The 25269-nt window shown below is 42.1% G+C and overlaps 1 long non-coding RNA gene across 1 annotated transcript; it reads right to left on the bottom strand.

Annotated features, from left to right (window-relative positions):
- Positions 1-18924: 18924 nt before the first annotated feature.
- LOC124071999 lies at positions 18925-19697 on the bottom strand. The gene is made up of 3 exons (XR_006845430.1): positions 19506-19697; positions 19223-19334; positions 18925-19139 (listed from the first exon to the last, which is right to left on the bottom strand). It is a non-coding gene; the product is annotated as an uncharacterized LOC124071999 (long non-coding RNA).
- Positions 19698-25269: the final 5572 nt, after the last annotated feature.

Genomic DNA, 25269 nt, shown 5'->3' with positions numbered 1-25269 from the left:
TTGATTATGCATTATTAGTACTGCTTTTAATGTTAATTAACAGGAAAGACATCCAGGGCCAATCAGTCATATGCAAACACAGAATGAATTGTAATTCATTAAATCTTTAATTATGTCTTTGTTAGCTTTCCTTTCACATTCTGTACCCCTTGTTCTCTATTATGCTTGTTTTGTCCACATTGGCATTATGATCTACTCAAAAATAGACTTTTAATTCAATGATAAACACCTGCTCTTTATGTAAAAAACAAAACCATGTAATATTGTTGTGGTAGTTCAGTGTGAGCTCAGAGCACACTGTTTCAAATCATCCTCTCTTTGAATCTCTCCCTTTGTCAGTCTCTTTCTATCCTTTTCTTTGTCCTCATTGTCTTTGTGTCTCCCAGGTTATTCCTATTAGACATTATTCCACATGGGGCTGACAAAGACCTGCCTGCTACATGCTGATACAGCCACAGAGCACTGCTCCAGCCTCTTCTCTCTGATGTTACGCCATGCACACACAAGTACACATCACACAATAAATTCTCTTTATATTTGGAGCAAGATGTTGTGTGTATAAACCGAGAAAGGCAGGAAGAATGGAAGATTAACAACTAAATCAATTACTTTGCTTGGCCAGAAAAGAAAAGATTGAAAGAGTTTCAGTGGACAAAGGAGAAAACACAGATTTTCATGCACCAAAAGGATAGCAGTGCATTTGGAGAGAAGGTGGGCTGCACACAGTGATGGATGACCACAGACGGTGGGCGACAATGAAAAATGAGGGGATGGGAATTGTTCTCACGGTGACACATACTGATGATGGTCGCTGCGAAGCAAGAGATGAACAATAAAAAGTCATAGTGAGGGGAGTGTAAGATGAACCTGAGCAACTGGGTCAGTGGAAGTGAGTTTCACACCGGGTGGCCTAGCCAAAAGTGTGTGACATATGTGAACATCATCAGTGCTGAAGGGACTGACACATGCAGGAACAGCTACACCCTTAGCTATATGTGATAAAGAAAAGAAGAATATGCAGTTAGTTTATAAAGAATAAAAATGAAAAGAGAAGGCTCGAATGGACCTGCAAAACTACAGGTTACACTCAATAAGAAAAGACAAGATAAAATAAGATAAGATAAGATAAGATAAGATAAGATAAGATAAGATAAGATAATCCTTTATTAGTCCCATAACTGGGAAATTACAACGCTACAGCAGCAAACAGGATATAGAGGATGCAAAGCATGCAAGGATAAGGGAAGGATTTGCATTCAGAAAGAATAAATACACAGGAAACAAGTACCTGCATCTGTACACAGTACAGAAAAGAAAAAGACTATTTACACTAGTCTGTCACTGAAGGAGCTGCTAAGTGCAGTCAGAGTTCTCTGCATGGGGTGGGAGGGGGTCTCCAGCATGGACGACAGCTTGGCTATCACGCTTACCAGCATTGATTTGGAGGCGGTTCCTCTGGCACCAGGACACGAATCCTTGGATGAGTTCTCGGTCGTCTCTGTCCACTATGAGGCCGATGATTGCGGAATCGTCTGGGAACTTCTGTAGGTGGCAGGTTGGAGTGTTGTACCTGAAATCAAAGGTGTAGATAGTGAACAGAAAGGGAGCCAGAACTGTTCCCTATGGTGCACCTGTGGAGAAGCATGTCAGACTCACAGCTCTGCATCCTCACATACTGTGGCCTGTTCGTCAGGTAGTCCACGGTCCAGGCACTGAGGTGGTGGTCTGCCCAACAGGGTGGGCTGGATGGTGTTGAAGGCACTGGAGAAGTCAAAAAACATGATCCTCACAGTGCTCCCAGCCCTCTCCAGGTGAGATAGTGATGTGTGCAGGAGGTAGATAATGGCATCCTCCACTCCAATTCCTGGCTGGTAGGCAAGCTGCAGCGGGTCCATCACCAGCGGGCACAGGTGGTCAAGGACGAGTCTCTCCAGAGTCTTCATCAGGTGAGACGTCAGTGCCAGTGGTTCATAACTGTTGAGCTCCTTCGGATGAGGGGTCTTTGGCACTGATACCAGGCATGATGTCTTCCACAGCTGTGGGACTCTGACCAGCGACAGGCTCAGGTAGAACATGTGCTGAAAGATTTCACACAGCTGGTCAGTGCAGGATCTCAGGAGCCTGGGACTGATGCCATCTGGACCTGGTCCTCACCTTCAGCTTCCTCAGCTGGTTCCTCACCTGCGTGGCTGTGACAAACAGACTCGAGCAGAGAGGAGGGGTGCTGAGGACTGAAGAGGGGGAGCCCATGTCTACAGATGGGGTGTGAAGTGGTTGAGGGCTGAATGTTGTGGGAGGGGGGGGTGGAAGGGGACCAGTTCACAACAGGAGAAGTGGGGGGGCAGCAGCAGCGACTGGGTGCTGGAAGTGTGACTAGCCTGTTGAAAAACAGGTTTAGCTCATTTGCCCACACCTGGTCCACCCCAGCCTGAGTCTTGGGTTCTTTGTGGCCTGAGATGGTCTTCCATCTTCTTCCTGTAGCACCTTTTCCCCTCTTTGATCCTCCTCCTAAGCTGGCGCTGCACAGATTTCAGCTCCTCTCTATTCCCTGACATGAAGGCCCTCTTCTTCTCCTTCAGGAGAGCCTTGAGGTCGGAGGTAATCTAGGGTTTGTTGTTGCAGAAGCACTGTAATACAATAGCGGCTTCTTTTCTGTTCCCTTCTGTTGTGCAGCTCCTTCTTTCACTCTCTTCATCTTCAACTGTCTCTACTGTTTTATCTGTTGAGCTAAGATAACCAACCTTGCAACTTCAGAGGTTACATTACTGCAAGATGATGGCACCATCGCCATGATACAACTTTGCTTCTTTACATTTACATTTGTGATATTGGTTAGAATAGAAATCCATTATTCACATCTCACAAACTCAAATACAGAGAAGGTTTTAGAGCGAGAGCTTGGTTCCACACAGTTAACTTTGAATTTTGACTCCTAAAGCTCTCTTAACCAAATGCAATTTCATTTTAATAACAGAACCACTTGGTGCAACTTCAAACTTCAAAGTTGTAAGATGCTGTATACCTGTCTGGAATTTTAAACCTGCATGTTTTGAGGTGGCCTGCACTTGAATCCACCTTAAAGTCCTTGTATCTTCTTAATTGCTTTGCTGAACAAAGCGATGTAGATTATCAGGATTTACTAGGGTGTATCTGATTGCACCTAAGTCCCTGTCCCTTTGAATGTATCAAAGTCCAACACGGGCAGACAGTGGGGGACAGAGGCAGCAATGCTCTCTGAAAGGTTTTTATTACATGAGTATTTTGGTACAAACATTTACCCATTAGAGTGGCAGATAGACTTAAGAGATTTACTCAGCATACATACAACTTTGTTCATATTTGACACAATTTTGGTCATTTAGCTCAATTTCATGAGGAAATGATGGGAAATAATTGATTTGTGAAATACTTTTGGTAATTTTTGGTCCATGTCCATGTGAAGTGACAAGTCAAACAATTTAACAGCTGAGGAGTAATTGTTAAGATTGTGGATTAAAAAAAAAATTGTCGAAAAAAGCACATTGGTTTCCTGTTTTCCTGTTGTAACATTAGAGCATGATAAAACATAACGTTAGTGTATGAATATTATGCAATGTAGTGTGATATTTTGAATTAGTCCAGTGGAACAAAATGGCAATCATTACAATGTTGTGATGTGTGCACTAGATGTCGTTAGTTAATACTCACAGATGTTTACATGTCCGCGACTCATGACCAGTTCCCTACTGGGTGTCCTGACGACACAACTTAATTTCTGTGATATTTTATTCTAATCCTCATTTGTTCCTGGACACCTGTAAGCTCATAATTATGTTTGTGACCCATCATAAGTTTATGAATATACACTTACAACCTCTTAAATGTCAAAATTAGCATTAAGATCCATTCATTTGTTAGTGTTAACCTTGGCTGGTCTCTCTTACCTGACTCACTTCTGGTTTATGTTTTCAGATTCAGAAGAAAAATTCAACTCCACAAGTCACTATAGGTGGATATATGTAGAAAATTATTATTTTACTACACTTCAAGTTTGATTCACTGGGCTCTCCAACCTGCAGCCTTCAGATAGTCACTTTATTGCCATAATTTTTGACCCTTGGTTACATTTTCTTTACAGTGTGTTCAGTAAAGCCAGATAATAATGCTTGAACTGTATATCCAAATTTCTAACAGCTCAGCTACACTGATATTATTCCTTTGAGCGTGTGTATATTAAAATCTCTATTATACTGAATTATCAGAGCAGAATTTTTATTGAAGAAGAGACTTATTTTTGGACTTGTTATACTTCTAAGTTAATATGTTTCACTTTTGTACCAGTTCTTACAAAATACTTATATAATTATAATTTATAATTTGCCTCTCCTTTTCTCTAAAATTCCTGATTGTTACTCCCTTATTCCACTGTACCTACAGTGCAAGTAGGAATCAGTAAGCATTTCAAATATACCATGAAATTACTATTCAGTTCAAATGTTAATGCCTGGAACTTACTGGAACGATGAATGTAGTGATAGTGGCTGATAATTCAGAGATGAGCAATGTGATTCAGGGTGTGAGATGTGCGTTCAGCAGCAGCAGTGGTGAACCCATTTCACAATGAGAGATGTCTCATGTAGCACAGCTTCCTGCAAAGAGAGAAGTAAAGAAAAAATGTCCACGCTTATCTGCAGTAATTTAGCATGTAACTTTTGAGCACTAGGATGTTTTAAACCTGTTCACACCATCAACACACTTGTCTCTGTTAAGCAAAGAAACGCCCTTCAGAAACATGCAAATATATTCGAGAGGTGATGAAGCAATTATGAAAGTAAACTATCTCAGTTTAAGTTTATTTTTTGACTTCAATCAGAGCAAAGATAAAGTACTTCTTATTTAATGTGTAAAGCTCAGTAAGGTACCCATTAGCAGGTAATGAATAACAAAAGCTTTTCCTAACCATCACATCAAGTATATAGAGTCTAATAAGAGTCATAAACAATGTATTGTACAGATATGACATCCATCAGGCAGGCCAGCAATCAATCTGTCATTCATTTGAACCCACTGAGCAGCACTAAAAGGCACATCGCTGAAATAGTGTGCTAGGCTGTCAGTCTGTCTGGTAAAATATACTGTAGTGCACTCTGACTACTGTGTAAATGATGAGGAACACAATCACAAAGTGGAATTTGGCAGTTGAACAGCTTTAGCCCTGTGTGACCTCCTTTTCCTGGCTCTTCAGCTGAAAGAGAGCACTGCTGGCCACTGACAGGGCCACTCCTGTAACTGAACCAAGTGAAGACTGCATATAAAAAGTGCTTTGCTGGAAAAGAGGATAGCCAATTATAAACATGAAATGATCTGCATGACATCATAGTGTTGTCTAACCGGTCTGGATACACTGGGTGTCTTTTTCTTTCTTGTCTTTAAAGCACAGGGGAAGACCAGAAATCCAAACTTCAACAGGGATAGTGGTGTCTTGTGGTTGAGTGACTCACTGAGTTTAATGAGGGTGTGACAAGAAAGAAAGCTTTTCTTTTGATGTCTGCTGGTCCTGACTGCTGACAACGATATTAAAGTTAGATGGTGACCTGAGGTTTGCTTTTCTTACTTGATTTGCAGTGATTCATCTTTTGTATGAAATGTTGTTAATCTAGGAGTTCTTGAGTTTGGCAAATAAGAAAACAGTGGCCTGCTCCAAATACAGGTTTTCTTATTGGTGGTCACCTCAAAGCCCCTGACCCTGTCTGCCCATCACACACCCACCATCTGCTTCAGAGAGGAGAATCCTCTCTGTGTTGGTTCTCAGACAGCGGAACCGACGGCCTGATGGCAACAGGGAGAGGAGTGAGTGTCTGGAGTGATGGGGCTGCCTGAGGATCTTCTCAGCTCTCAACCTGCATCGTTTGATGCAAATGTCCTGCAGGTCTGGTATAGTTGTTCCGATTGTCCGCTCAGCTGTGCTGACTACCCTCCTAAGGGCCGAGAGGTCCTGCTTTGTGCAGCTGCCCATCCATGTGGTGATGCTGGTGCAGGTATAAAAGTTCCTGAGCACCTTGAGGGGTAGCCTGAAGTCTCTGAGGCATTTGAGGTGGAAGAGACGCTGCCTGGCCTTCTTAACGGTTCTGTTAACGTGCAGTGACCAGGACAGGTCCCATGTGATGGTCACACTGAGGTTTTTAAAACTGTCCACCCTCTCCACCTCAGACCCGCAGATGCAGAGTGGACGGATGTCCTTCTGCTGCTTCTTCCTGTAGTCCACCATCTGCTCCTTAGTTTTGCTGACATTCAGCAGGAGGTTATTCTCCTGGGACCAGCTCTCCAGGTGGGTGACCTCCTTCCTGTAGGCCTCCTCCTTGTTGTGGGAGATTAACCCCACGATAGCTGTGTTGTCAGCAAACTTTATGATAATGTTGCTGTATGATGTGGGCACACAGTCATGTGTGTACAGGGAGTACAGCAGGGGACTCAGCACGCAGCCTTGGGGGGATCCAGTGTTGAGGATGAGGGGGGATGAGTTATAGGGGCCCACGCGTACCACCTGTTGTCTGCCGGTAAGGAAGCTGTGGATCCACCTGCACAGGGAGGAGTTCAGTCCAAGATCACACAGCTTAGTGACCAACCTGGAGGGGACTATGGTATTGAATGCTGAGCTGTAGTCCACAAACAGCACTCTCACATAGTTCCCCATCCTAGTGTCTACGTGGGAAAGTGTTTTGTGCAGCAGGAAGGTTATGATGTCATCTGTGGATCTGTCTGGGCGGTATGCAAACTGTAGGGGGTCCAGGGTGGGGGGCAGAGAGGAGGTGATGATGTTGTTTTGACCAGCTTCTCAAAACATTTCATCACCACAGGTGTGAGGGCTATGGGGCGATAGTCACTGGGGTTACTGGGCTGGGTTGTCTTTGGGACGGGGACTACAACAGACTTTTTAAAACAGGTGGGAATCACACACTGTGAGAGGGAGAGGTTGAATATCGTTGTAAACACCGGTGCGAGCTGTTCAGCGCAGGCTTTGAGGACCCGACCACTAATGCCGTCAGGCCCTGCTGCTTTCCTGGTGTTTACACTTCTAAACATCCTCCTCACCTCCAGCTCCGTCACAGTGAGCGTCACCTCTCCACCGGCTGGGAGCGCAGCTTCTTGCCTGCTGTCCGACTCGAAGCGAGCAAAGAAGTTGTTGAGCTCAGCACCCAGAGAAGCGTCAACTCTCATCGCGGGTGGATGTGTAGTCCTTGATCGTGCGTAGTCCCTGCCACAGCGCCCTGGAGTTGCTCCCCTCCATCTGCAGCTCCAGTCTTGCAACGTAGCGGCGTTTAGCCTCCTTCAGCATTGTTCACCATCAGACACACACCACCTCCCCTTGATTTACCAGACTCGCCAGTCCTGTCCTTGCGGTGAACTGAGAAAAAACTCCGCTGATTGAACGGCGTGGTCTGGAGTCAGGGGGGTCAGCCATGTCTCAGTGAGGCAGATGACATCACAGTCCCATATATCCCTCTGGAACTTTATTCTGGCCCTGAGTTCATCAAGCTTGTTTTCCAGCGACTGGATATTGGCAAGTAGGATGCTGGGCAGAGGTGAATGGTGTGCTCTGCGTCTCAGTCTATTCCTAATGCCGGCTCGTTTCCCTCAGGACCTGCAGCCTGTGCGTCCATTGTTGTTGTTGTTGTTGTTGTAGCCTGCCCGTAGGATGTCGATGGGCCAGATCAGGTCCGGGATTAAGTTGATAGGAGCACAATTTGAGGACTGTGCTCCAAGGTTAATTAGGGTCTGTCTGTCGTATGTATTACGACTTACAACAGGATGACTTAACAAGTTAAAAATTACGCTAAAAACGACTATATACAAACAAATCTCGGGAGCAGGTACGACAGCAGCCGACCTCACCAGCACCATCATCGTCATGTTACACTCATTATAATCAAGCATGTCCTTCTCTAAGGTCTTCAGACGCCCCCTCCACACTGGCCTAATCAGCCTCAGAAAACTTAAGACCCCCTGGCATCATGAGCTCTGGGCTTGGCCATGTCTCAGTCCAGATGGGTCATTTCATTAACACCCAGCGCCTAATAAACTAGACCAGAGGTCGGCAACCTTTAGCATAAAAAGAGCCAAATTCCCACCAAATTAAAACCCACGCCACAAAACCTATTTGACCACTAAACTGAAAGTAACACCACATATAATTTCCTTAAACTTATGCTTTATATATGAGAACTATAATATATTACTTTTATGAAATTAACAAACTTTAAACGGAAAATGACAAATTTTTATTTTCCATTTTTAACAACGCAAAACACCCAATTCTTTTGTAAAACACACAGGCATTTATACATTTATTTTCAAATACAATAATATAAAAATATAGCTAATATAGTTAATTAATTAACACCAACAGTTATTATTTTTTATTTTTGTTTTTTTAGTGAACAACTAAGCAACAGTTAGGTAACTGGTGAGCAACGCACTTTAAAAATAATAACTATTATTATCATTGAAAGGAGCCAGCTGAGGTGGCTCGGGCATTTGTTTCGGATGCCCCCTGGACGCCTTCCTGGGGAGGTGTTCCGGGGATGCCCTACCAGGAGGGGGCCCCGAGGAAGACCCAGGGCACACTGGAGGGACTGTGTCACTCGGCTGGCCTGGGAACGCCTTGGGGTCTGCTGGGGTCTGGAGAAAGTGTCTGGGGAGAGGGCATCTGGGCATCCCTGCTCAAGCTGCTACCCCCGCGACCCGGTCCCGGATGAAGCGGAAGAAGATGGATGGATGGATGGATGGATGAACTATTATTAAGGCGATAATAACGCATTAATTTGTGCAGTCCTAAAATATACATGAAATAAATGTTTAAAATGTTTGCTAATGTGGGTTAGCACTGTCGCCTCATAGCAAGAGGGTTCCAGGTCTGAATCCCGGTCTGGGCCCTTCTATGTGGAGTTTGCATGTTCTCCCTGTGCCTGTGTGGGTTTTCTCCGGGTTCTCCGGCTTCCTCCCACAATACCAAAAACATGCACATTAGGTTAATTGGCTACTCTAAATTGCCCCTAGGTGTGAGTGTGAGAGTGTGTGGTTGTCTGTCTTTGTGTGTTGGCCCTGCGATTGACTGGCGACCAGTCCAGGGTGTACCCCGCCTCTCGCCTCTAGGCTCCAGCTCCCCCGCGACCCTGACGGATAAGCGGTATAGAAAATGGATGGATGGATGGATGTTTGCTAATTTCTCACCACATATTAAGCATACAGGTAGACCAGTTTTGTCAGCACTAAAGGCAAACAAATCTATCCGACCCCTGAACTAGACGACAGAGGGCAGCAAGAGCAGGGGGGAAAAGGCAAATGAGGGCAAACTATGAGCATTGGCCTACTCTGCTAATAAAGATACTCTTTCCTTGATGATTGTACATAGGGCACACACAGGTGAAAGGGCAGTCGAGGCAATCTGACCACTTTAACATTCAGCTCTGTGATAAATGGCCAAGCTGTGAATTATATCTCCCTTTTGTGAGGTCTTTCTTCTCATGTGCCAGCTCTGTATTAAGCTCTCATTTTAACTGATTGGTTCCATTGTACTCTGCGGCCCATGCACTGCATTTGCAATCTCTCATTTGATGTATGCAAAATGTATATGCAGCTCTTTCTTTTCTCTCCATCAACTGGGAAAGTGACATACATTCAATATCAAAGAAGACAGTCTGAACTCCTGAATCACAAAAGACTTGTATGTAATATATGCAATATAGTTGATGGGTTTTATTCTGTTTTGAGAGGAGTATGAATACACACATTTCACTGATGAGTTACCCAGAAGCAGGGATCGGCTATGTTGTTTCACTCTTTAATTAAGGGAGGAAATTTCAGAGAAGTGTCCTTGAAGAATATTATTTAGAGCAGTTTCAGTGTTATAACTGAGCATATTAATCATATATATAACCCCTCTCCTCCACACACAGTGCCCTATTCTATGCCAGACTGCAGCTCGGAACATATTGCCACCGTTCTTTCTCTCCTACACACAAACAATTGTACGGTACACACACGATAACACTCAGACTTCTAAGAGTTTCTTTATAACTATGTGTTGGCTCTCTGACTGAGCCCCCAGCAGATAATTCATTTGTGTAGAAGTAGATATCAGAAGTATGTTAATAATTTTAGAGCATTAAAACTAGCCCCTTTCGTGTGTGTGTGTGATATGTGTGTGTTAAAGGACATGTCCTGGTCAAAGATAACTCCCAAATTCCTTACGCTGGAGCTTGAGGCCACGGCTAAGCCATCTAGCATTGTTGTATCACTGAATAATTTGTTTCTAAGGCGTTAATGGCCCAGAACAATAACTTCAGTTTTGTCTGAATTTAGAAGTAGGAAATTGCAAGTCATGTGCTGAAGTTTGACTAGCTGATTTGTTTCATCTGCTTTCATTGACAAGTACAATTGTGTGTCATCTGCGTAACAATGAAAATGTATGGAATGCTTCCAAATAATATCACCAATGGGGAGCATATAAAGGGTGTTTCCCACTCAGAGATGCAGTGTATTTATCTGCAAATACTTTGTTTTTCACAGCAGGACGTTTACCTGTAAAGGAGTGGTTTTACATACTGGTGATGATAGAGGTGTTTGGTACAGTACATGTCTTACTGTGTCAGCACAAACTCTCCCTTCTCTCTCACTCTATTGTTCTCTCTCTCACACACACAAATACACACATTATGTCTTTACAGGTTCATATTTTAGTGGTTCGTGTTTGCATTGATGTGATGAAATTAGTACAGACGGGTGGATCACTTTTGAGTTCCTTAATGGCTACAACAATCATGTTGGCTGAACACAGAAATAAAGATGATGGACATGTTTTGTTTTTTGTTTTTTTTTATGCTGAGCTTTTGTTGCAGTAAATTTTAAAGCTTGAGTTTGCTGTGAACAAAGAAAAAAGCAGAGGAACAAAAATGAAAATCTAGAAAGTGAGGAGGAGAGTGCATGCAAGCACTTTTTAAAAAGATTTTAAAAACTTGCTGCATGTTTGCAGTGGTTACCATGAAACAAGCCCAGCTGCAGCACATTTTAAAAGATCATCTTGTCAATCAAACATTACTGATGATGATCACATGTTTTTGGCACACATAAAGGGCCTCTCGGAATAGCAGTATTCATCGTTCCAACGTCCCCAATCTGGAAAACACAACATGAACACCAGCCGTGTCATTATGTGAATTCAACATTTACATAAATTAAAACACTCTGTCTGAATCCTCCACTGGTTTAATGACATGAAGTCAGAGTCAGACTGAATAACCTTTTGTTATTATGTACAGATAAGTCACTCAATTTATTTTCTTCACCCCTTTGATTCATAAACACTCCCACTGCCCCATTTCTTTCTAACTTACTCCCGTAATTCATCTCAACACAGTGCTCCCTGTTAAACCAGTTGTCTGGTTGCCATCTCGCCCATCTGCTGAACGTCATGGGTCCACTTCCATCAACCCAATAAAATCCATGCTAGAAAGAAAAAGAAACAGTTACCATTTCTCTGCAAGTCACCAGAGTATTTATTTCATCTATCCATCAGCTCTATTTTCAGTCAGCTGCTTTCCACACAAACAGAGGTATTCAGTACTCACGCTCCCTCTCCTGGCCCCGATCCAAAAGCTCACTACTCCATTAGATGTACTGAACACGTAACACAGCACTCTGTCGTAGTGTTCAAAGTTGTGTATTGACACCAGGTTCCCACCTTGTGACTTACAGTGTCTCTGAAATAACAAGAATTAAGAGTAATAATTATATCGGCCTGTAAATATGTTATTTGTATGCCTATTCTTCTGTGTCCCTGTGTGTGTGTGTGTGTGTGTGGTACCTCTGCATCTGGAAAGGTCATAGCTCGTGCGATGACGTTCATACATCGCTTGTCATCCAGCTGGAACCATTCCTTACTCCCCGGACATTCTTTCTGGGGATACCGCTCCTTACAGATTCTAGTAATTGTAGCTTTAACACAGAAGAAAGTTTGTCATGTTTGGGTTCCTGTTGGGTTCCTCTGTGTAGAACATTAGTGATGGGGTGATTCTTACTATCATTAGCCTCCGCCATGTGCATCAGAGACACCAGAAGTAAGATGGCAGAAACCACGAGAGGACGCATGGCTCAGGGGTGATTCTCTCAGCGCTCTACAGCTGGAATGGACTGTGGAAATATCACACAGTTCATCTCTGTTAGAAACAGCATTCAGTGCCAATGTATTGTAGCCTACAGCGAGTCAGGTCTGCATTTTGGTTCAATTTTCTATCCCAAAGAGCTCAAATGAAACTTCCGCTCAGTTTCCTTACAACATCCGCAGGAACAAGAAGGACTCACTGAAATTTGTCAGCCTCATCTTCTTGGTGCAGCAGTGCACAAAAAGCCACTGCTGTTATTTCTCACGCCCAATTAATAATGTCGGTCACCAAAACACATTGTTCTCTGTGCTTTAAGAAAACCATTTTAAAGGCATATTGCAGCTTCAGTCATATTTTTGTAACATTATGGAAAGTCAAACCTGTGACTGTGGTGACATCACTAAAAGCTAGTGAGATGGGGAAAGAAACACAAGTAGGTGATCATATGGAATTTGGCAGAGACGCCAGCTAATGTGGAAGACCTCGTGTCAGTGTTGATACACATCATGTAGCTTGGGAGCCATGTACGCTGATTCTCCTATTTTTCAGTTGAATAGAGTAGTCTTTATTTTCATTGTCCTTAAATGCCAACAATGAGTACCACTATGTAAAAAAAGCATATAGTAAAAGTATGAAATGCTCTTTAAAAAGAAAATAAAAACTCTAAAATAAATAAATGAGGCTAATAAACAAAGTGAAACACATAAAATCAAACACACATACATTCCACATTCTGCTGTCATAGTCTTTAATATTGGACATAATGTATGTTGCACAAAAAGATATCACATCTGTTCAAAAGCAGCTCTTCTGCACATCTACTGCAGTTATGGCTTCTGCATAGAAACCTCTTTTTAACCTGTTTGTCCATGTTTTTCTTGTCCTGTATCATCAGCACTTCAAACAGGTAGTGTCCTGGGTGGGATGGGTTCTTGAGGATGCTATAGGCTCTTGCTTTTAGGCAGCTAGAACTGTAGAGATCTTCCAGGATGGGCAAAGGGCAGCCGATGATCTTCTGCTCGGTGGTGATGTGACACGCTAAAAGCATAATATATTTTATATTAAGCAAGAGAAGGAAACTCATGGGTGGTAATATTAAAAAATCTGTGGGATTAAAAAAGTTAAATTAATAAATAATATTGCTTAAAGACATTTAAACTAATCAAGATGGTTAAATTGATAAGTGTTGATTTTATATTGTTTATTTTGTTGTTTCTTAATTAATCTGTGTTTTTCTGTCTGTGATGTATACAGTGATCTTGCTCAGACACACTGTGATCGATTGCTTTTGTCTCACGCTACATACGTGGGAATTTGCGGTGTTTTCCTCATTCGAGTAAAATCATTGTTGAGGAAACATCACTCACGTCATTATTTCTCCCCTATTTTCAGGTATGTTACAGACTATAAACACCGTTGTGTGGATTACTAGCATGTTTGAAAAGTAGCAGAAATGTGTTAGTGATAGTTAAAAATTAAATGGGAATAAGGATTATTTCTGTAATACTGCTTATATTGTTCCAATTAAAGAGGAGTGTATACATTCTGAGAGATATTTCCTGTAGATCACTTCTTCTGTGAATTGTTAATTTTTGTACATTTGCCCAATTCATTCGAGTAAAATCCTTGTTGAGGAAACATCACTCATGTCATTATTTCTCCCCTATTTGCAGGAGCGTAACAGTGACGACACCCTGGAGACATTTCTTCTCTGCTACTGTGCAGCTGGCGGACCACACACACACACACGCAAGTTTGCCAGTATGCTTTCTATGGAGCAGCAGAAGAAGGACACAAACAATTTATGAGTGAGGTGGTTATTCCTCAGGATCCTCAGGAAGTGGGTGGAGTCCCAGTTGTGCCAGTTTGGTCACCAGTCTGTAGGGCAGGACGATACTGAATGTAGAGCTAAAGTCTACAAAGAGGATCCTCACGTAGCTTCCCTGCTCTAGGAAGGTCAGAGCAGTGTGGAGAGTTGTGGCAATGGCATCCTCTGTAGACCTGTTAGACCTGTAGGCAAACTGGTGTGTGTCCAATGTGGATGGGACGCTTAAGATGATGTGACTCTGGACCAGTTTCTCAAAGCACTTCATGACAACAGATACAAGTGGCAATGGACAGTAGTCGTTCAGGCTGCTGATGGTGGGCTTTTTGGGCAGAGGAACTATTACAGAGGACTTCAGGCAAGAAGAAACGGTGGACTGGGATAGGGACCGGTTGGAGATGTTAGCAAAGGCCCCGGCCAGGTGGTCCTTTAGCACCAGGACATAAAGCTATATGCGCTAGGTTCCATAGCTAACGCTGGCCTAGCTATTAAGTTGAGTATCAGTGCTTCATAAATATCACATAAATGCACACTGTGAGTCAGGAGATATTGGTTCAGTACATGTCTGAGTGTTGTATGACCTCAGCTGTTGAATTAAAATCCCTCTTTGGACCACTCAAAGTTTTTACATAAGTAGAAGAAGAAGAAGAGCGCAAGCAGTGCTGCCCAAACACCAGCACAAAGTCGCTTTTACTCGGGATCACCAGCTGACACATATTCACCTGAAAGAGTTAGTGCTGACATGATGTTAGTTAATAGACAGCACATGTTTTCGTTACTGCCACCTTTGTTTTCAGACTTCTGGCATTTCACACTCGATTGGACTCTCAATTAACGAAACACATTACATCATGGACTGTTGGTATAAACAGACTATGATGGGATGTTTGCACTGTTAGTTAAAAATAACTGAAAAGTAACTAATGAATCACATAACAAACCAGAGGAAGCCTTTATGAAGTAATGATAAACACATTTAGGCCCAATTTTACTCTGCTTTCTACTCATAAGGACAAACTACACCCACATGAAAAATCCTCCTGATCTCCTCTTGTAGATGGTGATAAAAGTCACGTCTTCTGCACTGAAAGAAGCCTTAGGGAAACACTTGTACCATTATTATTGATATTGCAAAACAATTGTTTCGTGTTGAGAGCCAAGATCAACACGTTATTCAACAAAATGACTGTCATGTGTCTCTTCAATTTTGGGTTTCCATATCTTTATTCTTTTAAATATTCAACCAGGGTATGTTTGCGTCCTGAAGGATACTTCCATGCTTCAGTTTCACCAAAGTTCAATGGCCTAAGAGGCTCCAAATGCATCAACACAGAGTGGAAGATAGAAAGTTTTCTGACGTTAATAAGTCACAGAAGTCAAGAACAAAGAGTGTGGAAGGAGGAGCTTCAAGCCCAAATACCCCAAACACCATAACACTCTACAAAGGAGGGAATATCACAAAATGTGAACAACAAAAGTCTGTGGGTTTGTAAAAAGCACTGAACACCAGAGAGCAGACTTCACATTCACACTTCAAACAAACTTCACCTTACTGTGACCACAGTGTTTTCCAAACCTTCATGAAGCATGCTTCAGTTACGAGACTGTCAGCATAAATGATACGTAATGAACAAGGTATTCACAGTGAACGTGGGTTGGAAATATACGATGCATATTCCCAAACATTATTTGTGTTTTCCACATTTTTCACTCATTATATCAACATATGCAGCAACAGGAAAAACAGCAAAACCTTAAAATGGACTACAAACAGCAGATCTTCTGTTTAGAAGTCCTTTTCAAATGTGTGGCTGCCTGCTGCCTAAACACCAGCATGTTGTGTTGACCAGCTGACACATATTGACCCACAAGAGTCAGCGCTGAGTTGATGTTAGTGGACAGTGCATATTTCTGTTACTGCCACCAGATTTATGGCCTTCATGTTGTAAAACCAGTACAAGTATTTAATGGTTTAAATTTTCTGTGACAGTATCAGAGTTTGCTCCTGGATCACAATGGCTGTAAGCCTCATTCATAAGGATGCACTGAGCTCTGTTGGTGCAGACAATAGGAAGTAGTGGGACACAATTACACTGCAGTAAAAAGTTGGACAAAGACAGTCAGGGTAGAAGGTTGGGTTTAGAAACACATAGTTTGTATCACTCTTAATTTCCTTTAATAACATTTAAGCAACATGCTCAGTTTATGAACACATTGGGGTCCTAGGGTACAGAATGAACACAGCCATAATGATGGGGTGCTTGCACTGTTAGTTAGAAGTAACTGAAAAGTAACAGATGGACCATAGAGTAATTTGGAGATGACCGTTATAAACTATACATTTTACGTGCATAATAAAGAGTACAGATACAGTATATACATCCAGTTAGGCCTAATGCTGCTCTGCATTCTACCCAAAAGGACAAAAATCCACCTGATCTCTTCTTGTAAAAGTTGTTCCTTTAATTCTTCACACTTTTCTGTTACCATTATCCTGGTACAAGTTCATCTTAGTTTCATCAGTCCAAAGAATCTTATTCCAAAACCGGACAGGTTCTGTTTCGGCAAAGTCTAATCTGGCCTTTCTGTTCTTGAGCATTACCAATGTTTACACCTTGTTGTGCTGCCTCTGTGTTAACATTCATAAGGTCGTCTCTTGATTGTACACTTTGACAATGAAACACCAACCCGCTCAAGAGTGTCCTTCACTTGGCTAAACCAATGACAGAATTCTGCCATCATCCACATTAGGTGTCTTCTGTGGTCTTCCAGGCCTTTTGGTGTTGTTGAGCTTGCCAGTTAATTCCTTCTTTATAAGAAAGTTCCAAACTGTAGTTCTGGCCACTCCCAATGTCTGTGCTATCTCTCTGAAGGCTTCATATTATTTTTATTTTCATCTAATGATAAGATAAGATAAGACAAGATAATATAAGATAACATAAGACGAATTTTACTGATCCCACAGCAGGGACATTCACTTGTCATGTGTGTGCAAAAAGCAAAAGTGTACAAAGAGTTATACATTAACTGTTTTAAAATAAACACTGTACAATATTCCACTATACAGGTTATATACATATCAGCATAGTGGTGGAAGGTGATGATTGTGGGTAAGTATTGCACAGGATAAGGAGGAAATGAGGACTGTTGAGTTGTACAGTCTAACAGCAGTGGGAATGGAGGACCTGTGTTAGCGCTCCATCCTACACTGAGGGTGTAGCAGTCTGCCACTGAAGGAGCTGCTCAGAGTCTCCACTGTCTGATGCAGAGGGTGAGAGGTGTTGTCCATGATGGATGTCAGCTTGGCTAACACCCTCCTCTCACCCACCTCCTCCACAGAGTCCAGGGGGCAGCCCAGGACAGAGCTGGCCCTCCTGACCAGCTTGTTCAGCCTCTTCCTGTCCCAGTCAGTGCTGTCCGGTCCCCAACAGACCACAGCGCAGTGAATAGAAGAGGCTACTACAGAGTCATAAAATGTCCATAGCAGGGGCCTCTTTTACTTGCATAGACGCCTCTTTGGGCCTCATGTTGTGTTTAATGTTTGATGTACTGCAGTGTGTGGTTATTAGTCAAATAGGTTGATTTTACAGCAACTTTAAGGACCAATGATTTGTCTTTTTTAGTTAAGTATTGTAGTTAACAAATCAGACTTTAAGGCTATTGGTTGCATTTTTTAAGTCAAGTCAACTTGTCTTGGTTTTAAAGTGTTTCCCACTCAGAGGTGCAGTGTATTAATCTGCAAATACTTTGTTTTTCACAGCAGGACGTTTACCTGTAAAGGAGTGGTTTTACATACTGGTGATGATAGAGGTGTTTGGTACAGTACATGTCTTACTGTGTCAGCACAAACTCTCCCTTCTCTCTCACTCTATTGTTCTCTCTCTCACACACACAAATATGCACATTATGTCTTTACAGGTTCATATTTTAGTGGTTCGTGTTTGCATTGATGTGATGAAATAAGTACAGACGGGTGGATCACTTTTGAGTTCCTTTAAAATGGCTACAACAATCATGTTGGCTGAACACAGAAATAAAGATGACAGACATGTTTTTTTCTGATGCTGAGCTTTTATTGCAGTAAATTTAAATGCTTTCGTTTGCTGAGAACAAAAAACAAAGAAGAGGAACAAAAATGAAAATCTAGAAAGTGAAGAGGAGAGTGCATGCAAGCACTTTTTAAAACAATTTTAAAACTTGCTGCATGTTTGCAGTGGTTATCATGAAACAAGTCCAGCTGCAGCACATTTTAAAAGATCATCTTGTGAATCAAACATTACTGATGATGATCACATGTTTTTGGCACACATAAAGACTCTCCTGATATAGCAGTATTCATCGTTCCAACGTCCCCAACCTGGAAAACACAACATGAACACCAGCCGTGTCATTATGTGAATTCAACTTTTACATAAATTAAAACACTCTGTCTGAATCCTCCACTGGTTTAATGACATGAAGTCAGAGGCAGACTGAATAACCTTTTGTTGTTATGTACAGATAAGTCACTCAATTTATTTTCTTCACCCCTTTGATTCATAAACACTCCCACTGCCCCATTTCTTTCTAACTTACTCCTGTAATTCATCTCGACACAGTGCTCCCTGAAAAACGAGTTGTCTGGTTGCCATCTCGCCCATCTGCTGAACGTCATGCGTCCACTTCCATCAACCCAATAAAATCCATGCTAGAAAGACAAAGACACAGTTACCATTTCTCTGCAAGTCACCAGAGTATTTATTTCATCTATCCATCAGCTCTATTTTCAGTCAGCTGCTTTCCACACAAACAGAGGTATTCTGTACTCACGCTCCCTCTCCTGGCCCCGATCCAAAAGTTCACTACTCCATTAGATATACGGAACACGTAACACAGCACTCTGTCGTAGTGTTCAAGGTTGTGTATTGACACCAGGTTCCCACCTTGTGACTTACAGTGTCTCTGAAATAACAAGAATTAAGAGTAATAATTATATCGGCCTCTAAATATGTTATTTGTGTGCCTATTCTTCTGTGTCCCTTTGTGTGTGTGTGTGTGTGGTACCTCTGCATCTGGAAAGGTCATAGGTCGTGCGACGACGTGCATGCATCGCTTGTCATCCAGCTGGAACCATTCCTTACTCCCCGGACATTCTTTCTGGGGATACCGCTCCTTACAGATTCTAGCAATTGTAGCTTTAACACAGAAGAAAGTTTGTCATGTTTGGCTTCCTGTTGGGTTCCTCTGTGTAGAACATTAGTGACGGGATGATTCTTACCCTCATTAGCCTCCGCCATGTGCATCAGAGACACCAGAAGTAAGATGGCAGAAACCACGAGAGGACGCATGGCTCAGGGGTGATTCTCTCAGCGCTCTACAGCTGGAATGGACTGTGGAAATATCACACAGTTCATCTCTGTTAGAAACAGCATTCAGTGCCAATATATTGTAGCCTACAGCGAGTCAGGTCTGCATTTTGGTTCAATTTTCTATGCCAAAGAGCTCAAATGAAACTTCCACTCAGTTTCCTTACAACATCCGCAGGAACAAGAAGGACTCACCACAGAGGTGCGATTGTGGTTCCTCGTCTTTCCCCGGTCTGAATATCAGTCACATCTTCTCCACACTTAAATACTCGTGGCTGATGCCTTCAGCGCCTGCTGATTTTAATGTTCACACAATGTCAGAAGAGCGAGGCACACCTGGTAGGGGCAGGGCACCAGACAAACAGTCACATGACACCTTTCAGGGATCCTGCACAAACAGTTCTGAAAATCATTTTTAAATGTGTGACTGCATTTGAGAAATAAAGTATTTTGACTCTTTTTTTGTTTTATAACAAAATCAGATCATCAGCTACAGGCTGAAGTTTGTCAGCCTCATCTTCTTGGTGCAGCAGTGCACAAAAAGCCACTGCTGTTATTTCTCACGCCCAATTAATAATGTCGGTCACCAAACCACATTGTTCTCTGTGCTTTAAGAAAACCATTTTAAAGGCACATTGCAGCTTCAGTCATGTTTTTGTAACTTTATGGAAAGTCAAACCTGTGACTGTGGTGACATCACTAAAAGCTAGTGAGATGGGGAAAGAAACACGAGTAGGTGATCATATGGAATTTGGCAGAGACGCCAGCTAATGTGGAAGACCTCGTGTCAGTGTTGATACACATCATGTAGCTTGGGAGTCATGTACGCTGATTCTCCCATTTTTCAGTTGAATAGAGTAGTCTTTATTTTTATTGTCCTTAAATGCCAACAATGAGTACCACTATGTAAAAAAAGCATATAGTAAAAGTATGAAATGCTCTTTTAAAAGAAAATAAAAACTCTAAAATAAATAAATGAGGCTAATAAACAAAGTGAAACACATAAAATCAAACACACATACATTCCACATTCTGCTGTCATAGTCTTTAATATTGGACATAATGTATGTTGCACAAAAAGATATCACATCTGTTCAAAAGCAGCTCTTCTGCACATCTACTGCAGTTATGGCTTCTGCATAGAAACCTCTTTTTAACCTGTTTGTCCATGTTTTTCTTGTCCTGTATCATCAGCAGTTCAAACAGGTAGTGTCCTGGGTGGGATGGGTCCTTGAGGATGCTATAGGCTCTTGCTTTTAGGCAGCAAGAAATGTAGAGATCTTCTCGATTGCTTTTGTCTCACACTACATACGTGGGAATTCGCGGTGTTTTCCTCATTCGAGTAAAATCATTGTTGAGGAAACATCACTCACGTCATTATTTCTCCCCTATTTTCAGGTATGTTACAGGCTATAAACACCGTTGTGTGGATTACTAGCATGTTTGAAAAGTAGCAGAAATGTGTTAGTGATAGTTAAAAATTAAATGGGAATAAGGATTATTTCAGCTGGCGGACCACACACACACACACGCAAGTTTGTCAGTATGCTTTCTATGGAGCAGCAGTAGAAGGACACAAGCAGCTTATGAGCGAGGTGGTTATTCCTCAGGATCCTCAGGAAGTAGGTGGAGTCCCAGTTGTGCCAGTTTGGTCACCAGTCTGTAGGGCAGGACGATACTGAATGTAGAGCTAAAGTCTACAGAGAGGATCCTCACGTAGCTCCCCTGCTGCTCTAGGAAGGTCAGAGCAGTGTGGAGAGTTGTGGCAATGGCATCCTCTGTAGACCTGTTAGACCTGTAGGCAAACTGGTGTGTGTCCAATGTGGATGGGACGCTTAAGATGATGTGACTCTGGACCAGTTTCTCAAAGCACTTCATGACAACAGATACAAGTGGCAATGGACAGTAGTCGTTCAGGCTGCTGATGGTTTTTGGGCAGTGGGACTATTACAGAGGACCTCAGGCAAGAAGAAACGGTGGACTGGGATAGGGACCGGTTGGAGATGTTAGCAAAGGCCCCGGCCAGGTGGTCCTTTAGCACCAGGACATAAAGCTATATGCACTAGGTTCCATAGCTAACGCTGGCCTAGTTATTAAATTGAGTATCAGTGCTTCATAAACATCACATAAATGCGCACTGTGAGTCAGGAGATATTGGTTCAATACATGTCTAAGTGTTGTATGACCTCAGCTGTTGAATTAAAATCCCTCTTTGGACCACTCAAAGTTTTTACATAAGTAGAAGCTAACATCTCAGTAACATCAGACAGAAAAGTGTGAGCAGAAACTCACCACACAAGAAGAAGAGCGCAAGCAGTGCTGCCCAAACACCAGCACAAAGTCGCTTTTACTCGGGATCACCAGCTGACACATATTCACCTGAAAGAGTTAGTGCTGACATGATGTTAGTCAATAGACAGCACATGTTTTCGTTACTGCCACCTTTGTTTTCAGACTTCTGGCATTTCACACTCGATTGGACTCTCAATTAACGAAACACATTACATCATGGACTGTTGGTATAAACAGACAACAGGAAGTAGTGGGACATAATTACGCTGCAGTAAAATGTTGTACAGAGACAGTCGGGGTAGAAGCCTGGGAGTCAAAGCACATCAACACCACAGAGCAGACCAAACATCCTTTCTCATGCTTCACGTTTCAAGTCAACATTTTATCTCCTTATATTTAGCCACCATGCTCAGTTTATGAACACACTGGACTCCTGCAAATCAACACAAACAAAACTATGATGGGATGCTTGCACTGTTATTTAAAAGTAACTAAAAAGTAACTAATGGATCACATAACAAACCAGAGGAAGCCTTTATGAACTAATGATAAACACATCCATTTAGGCCCAATTTTACTCTGCTTTCTACTCATAAGGACAAACTACACCCACATGAAAAATCCTCCTGATCTCCTCTTGTAGATGGTGATAAAAGTCACGTCTTCTGCACTGAAAGAAGCCTTAGGGAAACACTTGTACCATTATTATTGATATCGCAAAACAATTGTTTCGTGTTGAGAGCCAAGATCAACACGTTATTCCACAAAATGACTGTCACGTGTCTCTTCAATTTTGGGTTTCCATATCTTTATTCTTTTAAATATTCAACCAGGGTATGTTTGCATCCTGAAGGATACTTCCATGCTTCAGTTTCACCAAAGTTCAATGGCCTAAGAGGCTCCAAATGCCACGAGGAAAGGCTGTCGGATCTCCTGCTGCTGGCAATTGAGAAAGATATCCCTATTGAACACAGTGTTGTCATAGACATTTACAAGAACATGGCAAGCTGAAAACTGCTGCTTTGAGGACCAATATTCAGCATCAAAAGAGGGACATCACACAGACACACACACACACACACACACACACACACACAGGCAGAAATTAAGTTGTTATTGAAATTCAGTTTTAAATAAAGTTCAATTGCTTGAAATGTTTTGTGCCCTTTTTTATAAACTGAGCCCCTGCCCCACCAGAGGTCTCTGCACGTCCCTGTTCAACATGTACCTCTACAAAGGAGGGAATATCACAAAATGTGAACAAAAAAAGTCTGTTGGTTTGTAAAAAGCACTGAACACCAGAGAGCAGACTTCACATTCACACTTCAAACAAACTTCACCTTACTGTGACCACAGTGTTTTCCAAACCTTCATGAAGCATGCTTCAGTTACTAGACTGTCAGCATAAATGATACGTAATGAACAAGGTATTCACAGTGAACGTGGGTTGGAAATATACGATGCATATTCCCAAACACACACATTTTTCACTCATTATATTAACATATGCAGCAACAAGAAAAACAGCAAAACCATAAAATGGACTGTAAACAGCAGATCTTCTGTTTAGAAGTCCTTTTTGAAGTCCTTTCAAATGTGTGGCTGCAAGCCTCATTCATAAGGATGCACTGAGCTCTGTTGGTGCAGACAAACAACAGGAAGTAGTGGGACATAATTACACTGCCGGAAAAAGTTGGACAAAGACAGTCAGGGTAGAAGGCTGGGTTTAGAAACACATCATTTGTATGATTCTTGTGCTTTAAGTAATTTCCTTTAATATCATTTAAGAAACATGCTCAGTTTATGATCACAATGGGGTCCTAAGGTACAGAAAATGAGGAAATGAGGACTAGACTGTTGAGTTGTACAGTCTAACAGCAGTGGGAATGGAGGACCTGTGTTAGCGCTCCATCCTACACTGAGGGTGTAGCAGTCTGCCACTGAAGGAGCTGCTCAGAGTCTCCACTGTCTGCTGCAGAGGGTGAGAGGTGCTGTCCATGATGGATGTCAGCTTGGCTAACATCCTCCTCTCACCCACCTCCTCCACAGAGTCCAGTGGGCAGCCCAGGACAGAGCTGGCCCTCCTGACCAGCTTGTTCAGTCTCTTCCTGTCCCAGTCAATGCTGTCCGGTCCCCAACAGACCACAGCATAGTGAATAGCAGAGGCTACTACAGAGTCATAAAATGTCCATAGCAGGAGCCTCTTTTACTTGCATAGACGCCTCTTTGGGCCTCATGTTGTGTTTAATGTTTGATGTACTGCAGTGTGTGGTTATTAGTCAAATAGGTTGATTTTACAGCAACTTTAAGTACCAATAATTTGTCTTTTTTAGTTAAGTATTGTAGTTAACAAATCAGACTTTAAGGCTATTGGTTGCATTTTTTAAGTCAAGTCAACTTGTCTTGGTTTTAAAGTGTTTCCCACTCAGAGGTGCAGTGTATTTATCTGCAAATACTTTGTTTTTCACAGCAGGACGTTTACCTGTAAAGGAGTGGTTTTACATACTGGTGATGATAGAGGTGTTTGGTACAGTACATGTCTTACTGTGTCAGCACAAACTCTCCCTTCTCTCTCACTCTATTGTTCTCTCTCTCACACACACAAATATGCACATTATGTCTTTACAGGTTCATATTTTAGTGGTTCGTGTTTGCATTGATGTGATGAAATAAGTACAGACGGGTGGATCACTTTTGAGTTCCTTTAAAATGGCTACAACAATCATGTTGGCTGAACACAGAAATAAAGATGACAGACATGTTTTTTTCTGATGCTGAGCTTTTATTGCAGTAAATTTAAATGCTTTCGTTTGCTGAGAACAAAAAACAAAGAAGAGGAACAAAAATGAAAATCTAGAAAGTGAAGAGGAGAGTGCATGCAAGCACTTTTTAAAACAATTTTAAAACTTGCTGCATGTTTGCAGTGGTTATCATGAAACAAGTCCAGCTGCAGCACATTTTAAAAGATCATCTTGTGAATCAAACATTACTGATGATGATCACATGTTTTTGGCACACATAAAGACTCTCCTGATATAGCAGTATTCATCGTTCCAACGTCCCCAACCTGGAAAACACAACATGAACACCAGCCGTGTCATTATGTGAATTCAACTTTTACATAAATTAAAACACTCTGTCTGAATCCTCCACTGGTTTAATGACATGAAGTCAGAGGCAGACTGAATAACCTTTTGTTGTTATGTACAGATAAGTCACTCAATTTATTTTCTTCACCCCTTTGATTCATAAACACTCCCACTGCCCCATTTCTTTCTAACTTACTCCTGTAATTCATCTCGACACAGTGCTCCCTGAAAAACGAGTTGTCTGGTTGCCATCTCGCCCATCTGCTGAACGTCATGCGTCCACTTCCATCAACCCAATAAAATCCATGCTAGAAAGACAAAGACACAGTTACCATTTCTCTGCAAGTCACCAGAGTATTTATTTCATCTATCCATCAGCTCTATTTTCAGTCAGCTGCTTTCCACACAAACAGAGGTATTCTGTACTCACGCTCCCTCTCCTGGCCCCGATCCAAAAGTTCACTACTCCATTAGATATACGGAACACGTAACACAGCACTCTGTCGTAGTGTTCAAGGTTGTGTATTGACACCAGGTTCCCACCTTGTGACTTACAGTGTCTCTGAAATAACAAGAAT

The sequence above is a fragment of the Scatophagus argus genome, chromosome 15 (assembly GCF_020382885.2).
Source record: "Scatophagus argus isolate fScaArg1 chromosome 15, fScaArg1.pri, whole genome shotgun sequence".
In the NCBI taxonomy this organism is placed as follows: Eukaryota; Metazoa; Chordata; class Actinopteri; family Scatophagidae; genus Scatophagus; species Scatophagus argus.
The sequence above is the reverse complement of the archived record's forward strand: the minus strand, read 5'-3'. Positions and strand labels throughout refer to the sequence as shown.